The sequence below is a fragment of the Neophocaena asiaeorientalis genome, unplaced genomic scaffold (assembly GCF_003031525.2).
Source record: "Neophocaena asiaeorientalis asiaeorientalis breed wild unplaced genomic scaffold, Neophocaena_asiaeorientalis_V1.1 scaffold86, whole genome shotgun sequence".
In the NCBI taxonomy this organism is placed as follows: Eukaryota; Metazoa; Chordata; class Mammalia; order Artiodactyla; family Phocoenidae; genus Neophocaena; species Neophocaena asiaeorientalis.
Genome location: NW_020175039.1, coordinates 2,109,942 through 2,120,393, shown reverse-complemented (window position 1 = coordinate 2,120,393; position 10,452 = coordinate 2,109,942).

The window sequence follows — 10,452 nt, the reverse complement described above, 5'->3', positions numbered from 1 at the left end:
AGGGAGCCTGATTCCTCCAGCTCCTTTTTTCGTTCTCAAGGAGAACGGGGTCTTTTGTGTTTCCATACAAATTGCAAAATTTTTTGTTCTAGTTCTGTGAAAAATGCCAGTGGTAGTTTGATAGGGATTGCATTGAATCTGTAGATTGCTTTGGGTAGTAGAGTCATTTTCACAATGTTGATTCTTCCCATCCAAGAACATGGTATATCTCTCCATCTATTTGTATCATCTTTAATTTCTTTCATCAGTGTCTTATAATTTTCTGCATACAGGTCTTTCGTCTCCTTAGGTAGGTTTATTCCTAGATATATAAATATTCATATATTTATACAATTAATAATATATCATTATATATTATATCTACTGTATTATCTTTTCTTTTTTAAAATAGATACTTCAATAGAAAAAAATGGGCAAAGAATAGTAACAAACAATTCAACCAATAGAAACAAAAAACAAAAAGTGAGGAGGGGAGGAGAAATGCAAATTAAAACAACAGTGAAAGCAGGGATATTTTCTCCAAGGAGACTGGCAAAGATTAAAGAAATAAATGATCCGCCCTCGTGCTGGCAAAGATTTGGAAAGCTGCCACTCATAGGCACACCTGTCAGGAATATAAACAGTAGCTTGACAATAAGAATCAAACTTTTAGATATGTATCCTCTTTGATCCTGAAATTCCACTCTTGGGATTATTCTAAGGAAGTAATCAAGGAAGTATTCTGTTTGTAATACAGAAAATTTGGAAACAACCTAAATGTACAACAATGTGGGACTTGATTAAATAAATTCTGATACCTCCATACAATAGAATACCATGCAAAATTAAAAATGATACTAAAATTTTTAACATGAAGAAACGTCTACAACATATTACATGAAAATCAGTTACTAAACAATATACTTAAAATGATTTTTTAAATGCATGTATGTATGTGAGTGTGAAAAAAACTAAAACGGCTAGTATGGTACACACCAAAGTGCTAAGTGGTTATCTTTGGGTGGTGAGGTAATTTTTGTCATTGTACCTTTTGTATTTTACAGAATTGTGATTAACAGGATTATTTCTATTGTGAGGAAAAACCAATCGTGTTTGGTTCTTCTCCTTGCCTAATCAAACGTTGGTAGACAACCTCACTCTTTCATCACCACATAGGTTGTGTAGACCTGTGGGATCATGTTTGCTTTTGTCTGTAAAACATGTAACGTAACACAGAGAAAGTTTCTGAAATGATTGGGCCACTTTCCTGTAGTGCTTGTGGGTTAGGCAACAGTTGAGAAAGAGATGTTGTCAGATCTGAAATTCTTCCTACATAGATCCGGAAAATACAATGCTGTGTTTGATGACATCTCACACTAGAGCAACAGATAGTGGCAGCCTGGTCCATCAACAGATGAATGGATAAAGAAGATGTGAGATTGAGATACACACACACACATACACACACACACACACACACACACAATGGAATACTACTCAGCCATTAACGCAATGAAATTTTGCCATTTGCAACAACACAGATGAACTTGGAAGGTATTATGCTGTCAGACAAAGACTGTATATCACTTACATGTGGAATCTAAAAATTAAAACAAGTGGGTAGACCTTCAAAACGGCGGGAGTAAGACACGTAGATCACATTCCTACCCACAAATACATCAGAAATACATCTACATGTGGCACAACTCCTACAGAACACGTACTGAACGCTGGCAGAAGACCTCAGGCCTCCCAAAAGTCTAGAAACTCCCCACGTACCTGGGTAGGGCAAAAGAAAAAAGAAAAAAACAGAGACAAAAGAGTAGGGACGGGACTTGCACCAGTGGGAGGGAGCCGTGAAGGAGGAAAGGTTTCCACACACTAGGAGCCCCTTTGCGGGCGGAGACTGCGGGTGGCGGAGAGGGGAAAGCTTCGGAGCCACGGAGGAGAGCACAGCAACAGGGGTGCGGAGGGCAAGGCGGAGAGATTCCCGCACAGAGGATCGCTGCCAACCGGCACTCACCAACCCGAAAGGATTGTCTGCTCACCCAGGGCTGGGGGCTGAGGCTCGGGCTTCATAAGAGAAAGGGAAATCTCGCCCAGCAGCCTCAGGAGCAGCGGATTAAATCTCCACAATCAACTTGAGGTACCCAGCATCTCTGGAATACCTGAATAGACAACAAAGCATCCCAGAACTGAGGAGGTGGACTTTGGGAGCAAAGATATATTAATTTTTTCCTTTTTCTCTTTTTGTGAGTGTGTATGTGTATGCTTCTTTGTGAGATTTTGTCTGTATAGCTTTGCTTTTTACCACTTGTCCCAGGGTCCTGTCTGTTTTTTTTGTTTTTGGTGGTTTTGTTTTTTTGTATAGTTTGTAGCGCTTGTTATCATAGGCGGATTTGTTTGTTTTTTGATTTGTTTGCTCTCTTCTTTCTTTTTAAATTACTTTTCAATTTTTAAAAATTTATTACATATTTTTTATTTTAATAACTTTATTTTATATTATTTTATTTTATTTATTTATTTTTTCTCCCTTTTCTTATGAGCCGTGTGCTGACAGGGTCTTGGTGGTCCAGTCGGGTGTCAGGCCTGTGCCTCTGAGGTGGAAGAACCCAGTTCAGGACATTGGCCCACCAGAGACCACCCAGCCCCACGTAATATCAAACAGCGAAAGCTCTCCCAGAGATTGCCATCTTAACACTAAGACCCAGCTCCACCCAATGACCAGCAAGCTACAGTGCTGGACACCCCATGGCAAACAACTAGCAAGACAGGAAGGAACACAGCCCCACCCGTTAGCAGAGAGGCTGCCTAAAATCATAATAAGGTTATAGACACCCCAAAACACACCACCAGACGCGGTCCTACCCACCAGAAACTTAATTGATATTTATAGGACATTCCATCCAAAAACAACAAAATATACTTTCTTCTCAAGTGCTTATGGAACATCCTCCAGGATAGATCATATCTTGGGTCACAAATCAACCCTTAGTAAATTTAAGAAAATTGAAATCATATCAAGTATCTTTTCCAACCACAACACTATAAGACTAGATATAAGTTACAGGAAAATGTGTGAAAAATTCAAACACATGGAAGCTAAACAATACAATACTTAACCAAGAGATCACTGAAGAAATCAAAGAGGAAATCAAATAATACCTATAAACAAATGATAATGAAAACACGATGAACCAAAACCTATGGGATGCAGCAAAATACATTCTAAGAGGGAAGTTTATAGCTATACAAACCTACCTCAAGAAATAAGAAACATCTCAAATAAACAACCTCACCTTACACCTAAAACAATTAGAGAAAGAAGAACAAAAAAACCCCAAAGTTAGCAGAAGGAAAGAAATCATAAAGATCAGATCAGAAACAAATGAGAAAGAAATGAAGGAAACAATAGCAAAGATCAATAAAACTAAAAGCTGGTTCTTTGAGAAGATAAACAAAATTGACAAACCATTAGCCAGACTCATCAAGAGAAAAAGGGAGAAGACTCAAATCAATAGAATTAGAAATGAAAAAGGAGAAGTAACAACGGACACTGCAGAAATATAAAGGAGCATGAGAGATTACTACAAGCAACTATATGCCAATAAAATGGACAACCTGGAAGAAATGGACAAATTCTTAGAAAAGCACAACCTTCTGAGAATGAACCAGGAAAAAATAGAAGATATAAACAGACGAATCACAAGCACTGAAAAGGAAGGATTAAAAACCTTCCAACAAACAAAAGCCCAGGGCCAGATGGCTTCACAAGAGAATTCTATCAAACATTTAGAGAAGAGCTAACACCTATCCTTCTCAAACTCTTCCAAAATATAGCAAAGGGAGGAACACTCCCAAACTCGTTCCGCGACACCACCATCACCCTGATACCAAAACCAGGCAAAGATGTCACAAAGAAAGAAAACTACAGGCCAATATCACTGATGAACATAGATGCAAAAATCCTCAACAAAATAGTAGCAAACAGAATCCACCAGCACATTAAAAGGATCATACACCATGATCAAGTGGGATTTATCCCAGGAATGCAAGGATTCTTCAATATACACAAATCAATCAGTGTGATACACGATATTAATAAACAGAAGAAGAAAAACCATATGATCATCTCAAAAGATGCAGAAAAAGCTTTCGACAAATTCAGCACCCATTTATGATAAAAACCCTCCAGAAAGTAGGCATAGAGGGAACATACCTCAACATAATAAAGGCCATGTGTGACAAACCCACAGTCAACATTGTTCTCAATGGTGAAAAACTGAAACCATTTCCACCAAGATCAGGAACAAGACAAGGTTGCCCACTCTCAACACTAGTATTCAACATAGTTTTGGAAGTTTTAGCCACAGCAATCAGAGAAGAGAAAGAAATAAAAGGAATCCAAATCGGAAAAGAAGAAGTAAAACTGTCACTGTTTGCAGATGACATGATACTATACATAGAGAATCCTAAAGATGCTACCAGAAAACTACTAGAGCTAATCAATGAGTTTGGTAAAGTAGTGGGATACAAACTTAATGCACAGAAATCTCTTGCATTCCTACACACTAATCATGAAAAATCTGAAAGAGTAATTAAGGAAACACTCCCAAACACTCCTGCAACAAAAAGAATAAAAGAAGGAAACACTCCAAAAACACTTGGACAGCTACATGTAAAAGAATGAAATTAGAACACTCCCTAACACCGTACACAAAAATAAACTGGCTTACAGACCTAAATGTAAGGCAAGATACTTTAAAACTCTTAGAGGAAAACATAGGCAGAACAGTCTAGACATAAATCACAGCAAGATCCTTCTTGACCCACATCCTAGAGAAATGGAAATAAAAACAAAAGTAAACAAATGGGACCTAATGAAACTTAAAAGCTTTTGCACAACAAAGGAAACCATAAACAAGATGAAAAGACAACCCTCAGAATGGGAGAAAATATTTGCAAATGAAGCAACTGACAAAGGATTAATCTCCAAAATTTATAAGCAGCTCATGCAGCTCAATAACAAGAAAACAAACAACCCAATCCAAAAATGGTCAGAAGACCTAAATAGATTTCTCCAAAGAAGATATACTGATTGCCAACAAACACATGAAAGAATGCTCCACATCACTAATCATTAGAGAAATGCACATCAAAACTACAATGAGGTATCACCTCACACCAGTCAGAATGGCCATCATCAAAATATCTACAAACAATAGGTGCTGGTCTAGAGGGTGTGTAGAAAAGGGAACTCTCTTGCACTGTTGGTGGGAATGTAAATTGATATAGTCACTATGGAGAATAGTATGGAGGTTCCTTAAAAAACTAAAAATAGAACTACCATATGACACAGCAATCCCACTACTGGGCATATACCCTGAGAAAACCATAATTCAAAAAGAGTCATGTACCGCAATGTTCATTGCAGCACTATTTACAATAGCCAGGACATGGAAGCAACCTAAGTGTCCATCGACAGAAGAATGGATAAAGAAGATGTAGCATGTATATACAATGGAATATTACTCAGTCATAAAATAAACGAAACTGAGTTATTTGTAGTGAGGTGGTTGGACCCAGAGACTGTCATACAGAGTGAAGTAAGTCAGAAAGAGAAAAACAGATACCATATGCTAACACATATATATGGAATCTAAAAAAAAAAAGTTATAAAGAATCTAGGGGCAGGACAGGAATAAAGACGTAGACATAGAGAATGGGCTTGAGGACATGGGGAGGGGGAAGGGTAAGCTGGTACGAAGTGAGAGAGTGGCATGGACTTATGTATACTAAGAAATGTAGAATAGGTACCTAGTGGGAAGCAGCCACATAGCACAGGGAGATCAGCTCGGTGCTTTGTAACCACCTAGAGGGGTGAGATAGGGAGGGTGGGAGGGAGGTGCAAGAGGGAGGAGATATGGGAACATATGTATATGTATAACTGATTCACTTTGTTATAAAGCAGAAACTAACACACCATTGTAAAACAATTATACTCCAATAAAGCTGTTAAATAAATAAATAAAATAAAATGAGTGACTATAACAAAAAAGAGACAAACTCACAGACATAGAAAACAAATTAGCGGTTACCAGTGGGGAAGAGGGAACGGGGGGGCAACATACGGGTAGGGAGTTAAGAGGTACAAACTATTATGTATAAAATAAATAAGCTACAGAGATATATTGTACAGCACAAGGAATATAGCCAATATTTTATAATAACTATAAATGGAGTATAACCTTTAAAAATTGTGAATCACTATGTTGTACATTGGAAACTTATATAACATTGTACATCAACTATACCTCGATAAAAATAGAAACATATGGGCTTCCCTGGTGGCGCAGTGGTTGAGAGTCCACCTGCCGACTCAGGTTCGTGCCCCGGTCCGGGAAGATCCCACATGCCGCGGAGCGGCTGGGCCTGTGAGCCATGGCCGCTGAGCCTACGCGTCTGGAGCCTGTGCTCCGCAAAGGGAGAGGCCACAACATGATATGGGAACATATGTATATGTATAACTGATTCACTTTGTTATAAAGCAGAAACTAACACACCATTGTAAAACAATTATACTCCAATAAAGCTGTTAAATAAATAAATAAAATAAAATGAGTGACTATAACAAAAAAGAGACAAACTCACAGACATAGAAAACAAATTAGCGGTTACCAGTGGGGAAGAGGGAACGGGGGGGCAACATACGGGTAGGGAGTTAAGAGGTACAAACTATTATGTATAAAATAAATAAGCTACAGAGATATATTGTACAGCACAAGGAATATAGCCAATATTTTATAATAACTATAAATGGAGTATAACCTTTAAAAATTGTGAATCACTATGTTGTACATTGGAAACTTATATAACATTGTACATCAACTATACCTCGATAAAAATAGAAACATATGGGCTTCCCTGGTGGCGCAGTGGTTGAGAGTCCACCTGCCGACTCAGGTTCGTGCCCCGGTCCGGGAAGATCCCACATGCCGCGGAGCGGCTGGGCCTGTGAGCCATGGCCGCTGAGCCTACGCGTCTGGAGCCTGTGCTCCGCAAAGGGAGAGGCCACAACAGTGAGAGGCCCGCATACTGCAAAAAAAAAAAAAAAAAGAAACATGCAAAAATTCTGATTAGGGAAAAAATAATAAAGTGGTAAGCTTTTATGTCTGTAATTTCTTCTCCTAAAACAAACATTGTCCACTTCCTCATCCATAAAGTGAGGGTAGGACCTCTCCGGATGGTTTGGGGATAAAGTATGTGGAAACAATTTGAAACACGCTAAGTACTTTTGAATATTAGACATTTATATTCCAAGTAACAATCCAAGTGATCGGAGACATTAATTTGCTCTGGTATTAAACTTAGTAAAAGTGGGGTTGCTTTTGCAAACTGAGGTGATAGATGATACAATTTACAATAACTGACTTTGTTGTAATTGCTATGTATCCAAAACAAGTTCTGTTCTGGCTGAAATCTTTTATGCGTTTCCTGTGAGTCTCCTGGGGCGTTCTAATCCCTTTGTAGATTACCCTGAAATTTTTAGGACTACATTAGAGTTTGGACTTTATCTTAAAGATTTTAAGCAGAGAAATGACATGATTGACTTGGTATTTTGGAAAGGTCACTTTGGGTACATTGTGGAGAAGGGATTAGGGGTGGTAGTTCAAGGGGCAAAACTCAAGGCACAGAAATCACTTAGGTGGTTGCAATAATCCAGAGGAGAAATGATAGCAGCCAGGCTGGGGAAATAGCATGTGTTGGGGAAAAAAGTAATAATAATAGATCCGAGGAATCAACAGGTCATATACCAAGTAACCATAAACAACCAGAAAGATACAAACCTGAGTGAAAGCCCATCCATTGGATTGGACCTTCTTGGAAACTGGAAGTAAATGATGGAGCCTGCTTTGCCACACCTCCAAGGACACTGCTGTTTGAGTTGCTGAGTGCTTCATTCAAGAGCCTGTCCTGGACCCAGGTTGGTTGCAGTAGGCATTCCCAGTCACTTTCTCCTAGTTTTTCCCTTGTTTGGGTGGCTGGGGCCCCAGGTAGGTTCCCAGGCTGGGTGCAAACAAAAGGGGAGAGAGGTTCATGGGAAGAGAAAGGACATTTCATAAATATTAGTGATTACCGTAATAATTTCTCAGAGTAATTGTTCATAGTATTATAATTGTTTAAAAGAGCAGCTATGGAAGCACCTGTTTTGTAGAGCAAATAACAAATATTAACATTAACTAATGGAAAGGTAAAAATTGAACCTATATCAATGGAGCATTCAAAGGAGAATGTGAAAAGAAAGCATAGTATATAGAGTCTGAGAACTTGTATGTGCCTATAGCAACAAGAAAACACAGAGGAAAGGTAAACTTCGGACCATTATCATGGTGGCTACAAAGTCTCACTCTCTTGGGAAAGATGCCTGAAACTTTGCCCAGAACAAACATACTCCAGCCCTGTCAGATTGATAACATAGTTCATTGAGAAGAAAGTAAGAAAACAGAGGGGCCTGGGCAAATTTCTTGAACTTTGTTCAGAAGAGCCTTGAGAATAGAATTTCGTGAAGGACATTCCATCAGAATTACCATAGTGATGGTCCTCTATTTGACTTTAACCCGAGCCAGTCACTCTCAATGAATTATGGTAACTGTGATGGTTGGGTTCACAGTTTATGTGGTGTGTGTGTGAATGAGAGAGAAATATTATCTTTATGACTAATGCATCTTATGAAAACCAGAACAGTGACCTTTGTCCTAAACTGTCCCCTTTAAGGCCTCTCAATCTAGAGAGAATGCTGTTTCCTTTTAAACTTAACGATAGGAACATTTTAACTTAAACTACAGTAAAATAGAAAAACGTCATCTTCTTGTTAGTAGAAGTTAGCTATGGTAAAATGCACAGGAAACAAAATAAAAAGAGGAAGTGATTTTTAGTTATTCATTTCCAAGGATAGGCTTTTGTAATCTATAAGGCAATCTAAACTATCACCTTCTCATTCCTTAATTAGAGCTGAGAAGTGGAAAGAGGAACCACACTCGATCGCCGGAATCTCAGATCTTCAAGCCGGACAGTGTTGATTTCCTATCACCATGGCCACTTCAGGATTTAACCACGGCAGAGGTGATTTATAAATTTTTGTTGAATTATTGAAAAGTTATGCATGTTTTATTCACTCATATGTACCCAAAGCCAAGCACATAGTATATGACTGGTAAATATCAATATTTGTTGACTGAATGAATAACTAACCCCAACGCAAACCATGACAAAGTTGGTCCTCTGCATTCTTCTACCAGAGGTTCAGTGACCAGTTCCTCTGTTTCAACATCCCCTTCCTCCCTCGTGGTATCATTTGAGGAAGAGCTTAGTACAGCAGTTACTTGCTCAGGGTCTAGAAACAGACAAGCCCATTTTTAAAAAACAGAAACTTAGTTTTACTACCTACTAGGTGAACAATTAACTTGACCTCTAGCCTCACTATCTTTACTGGTAAAGGAATAAGAGTACCTACCCTGGAGAGTTGCTGTGAGGCTTAAATCAAACACAGCACAGAAAGCATGTAGCCCAGTACCTGGTAGATGGTAAGCACTGAGTAAAGCGTATATATCACATATAGTTTTTTAACTGCAACCCTGTTTAAACTTTGTATTTCTCCAAATATTAGCCTACCCACCACCACCAAAAAAAAAAAAAAAAAAAGTGGTTTCCAACCTGGGTTTTGCTGATCCCTCAGAGGTTCTGTAACTGTTTGATATCAGTTTCACTTTGCTAAAGATACAGCTTGGGAAGGAGGAAGATACTGAGAAGGTGGGAGTCAGGATCCCCATTCATTTCCAACAAGAGCAGTTTCACTTTGATTTCTTTTATAAATTGGAGTTATTTGAAGATTTAAAAAAAATCCCCCTGCTAAAGTCAAAGTTTGAAACCATGATCCTACACGACGTTGCTTCTGCTCATCTGTTTTAGTAGAGTTGTAAGGAGATCTAGGTCTACTCCTTGCCGGTAACTGGCTGGGGTACCTTGGACAAATCCCTCATCTTCTCTGCTGTAAGCTCCCTATTCCACAAAATGTGTAGTTTGGAAAGAAAACGTGTAAGGTTCATGTTTTCCTATTAGTTTTATTTCTAGAGATCAACAAAACTCCTACAGAAAAGTTGTTTTGAATAGCTTGTTGAATTAAAATTTTCTTACCATTTAACTCCAATAACCTGGTACACAAATAAACATATGTTGACTGTTAAACAAATGAGTGAATGATTTAGTTGTTCATTAAAATGGTGATGGAACCTCATGGGTCCCTGCTTTGCTTAAAGGAGCTATGATGGGGTATGACAGGTCTTTTCTACCTGCTGAGGGCCCGGGGAAGATGACAAGAGCATGAACCAGACGAGTTTGCTCCAAGTGACTGGGAGAAGGAGCTCCGGGTATGCTGCTCTTCTTATCTCCTAATAGATTGTGAACCCAATTAAT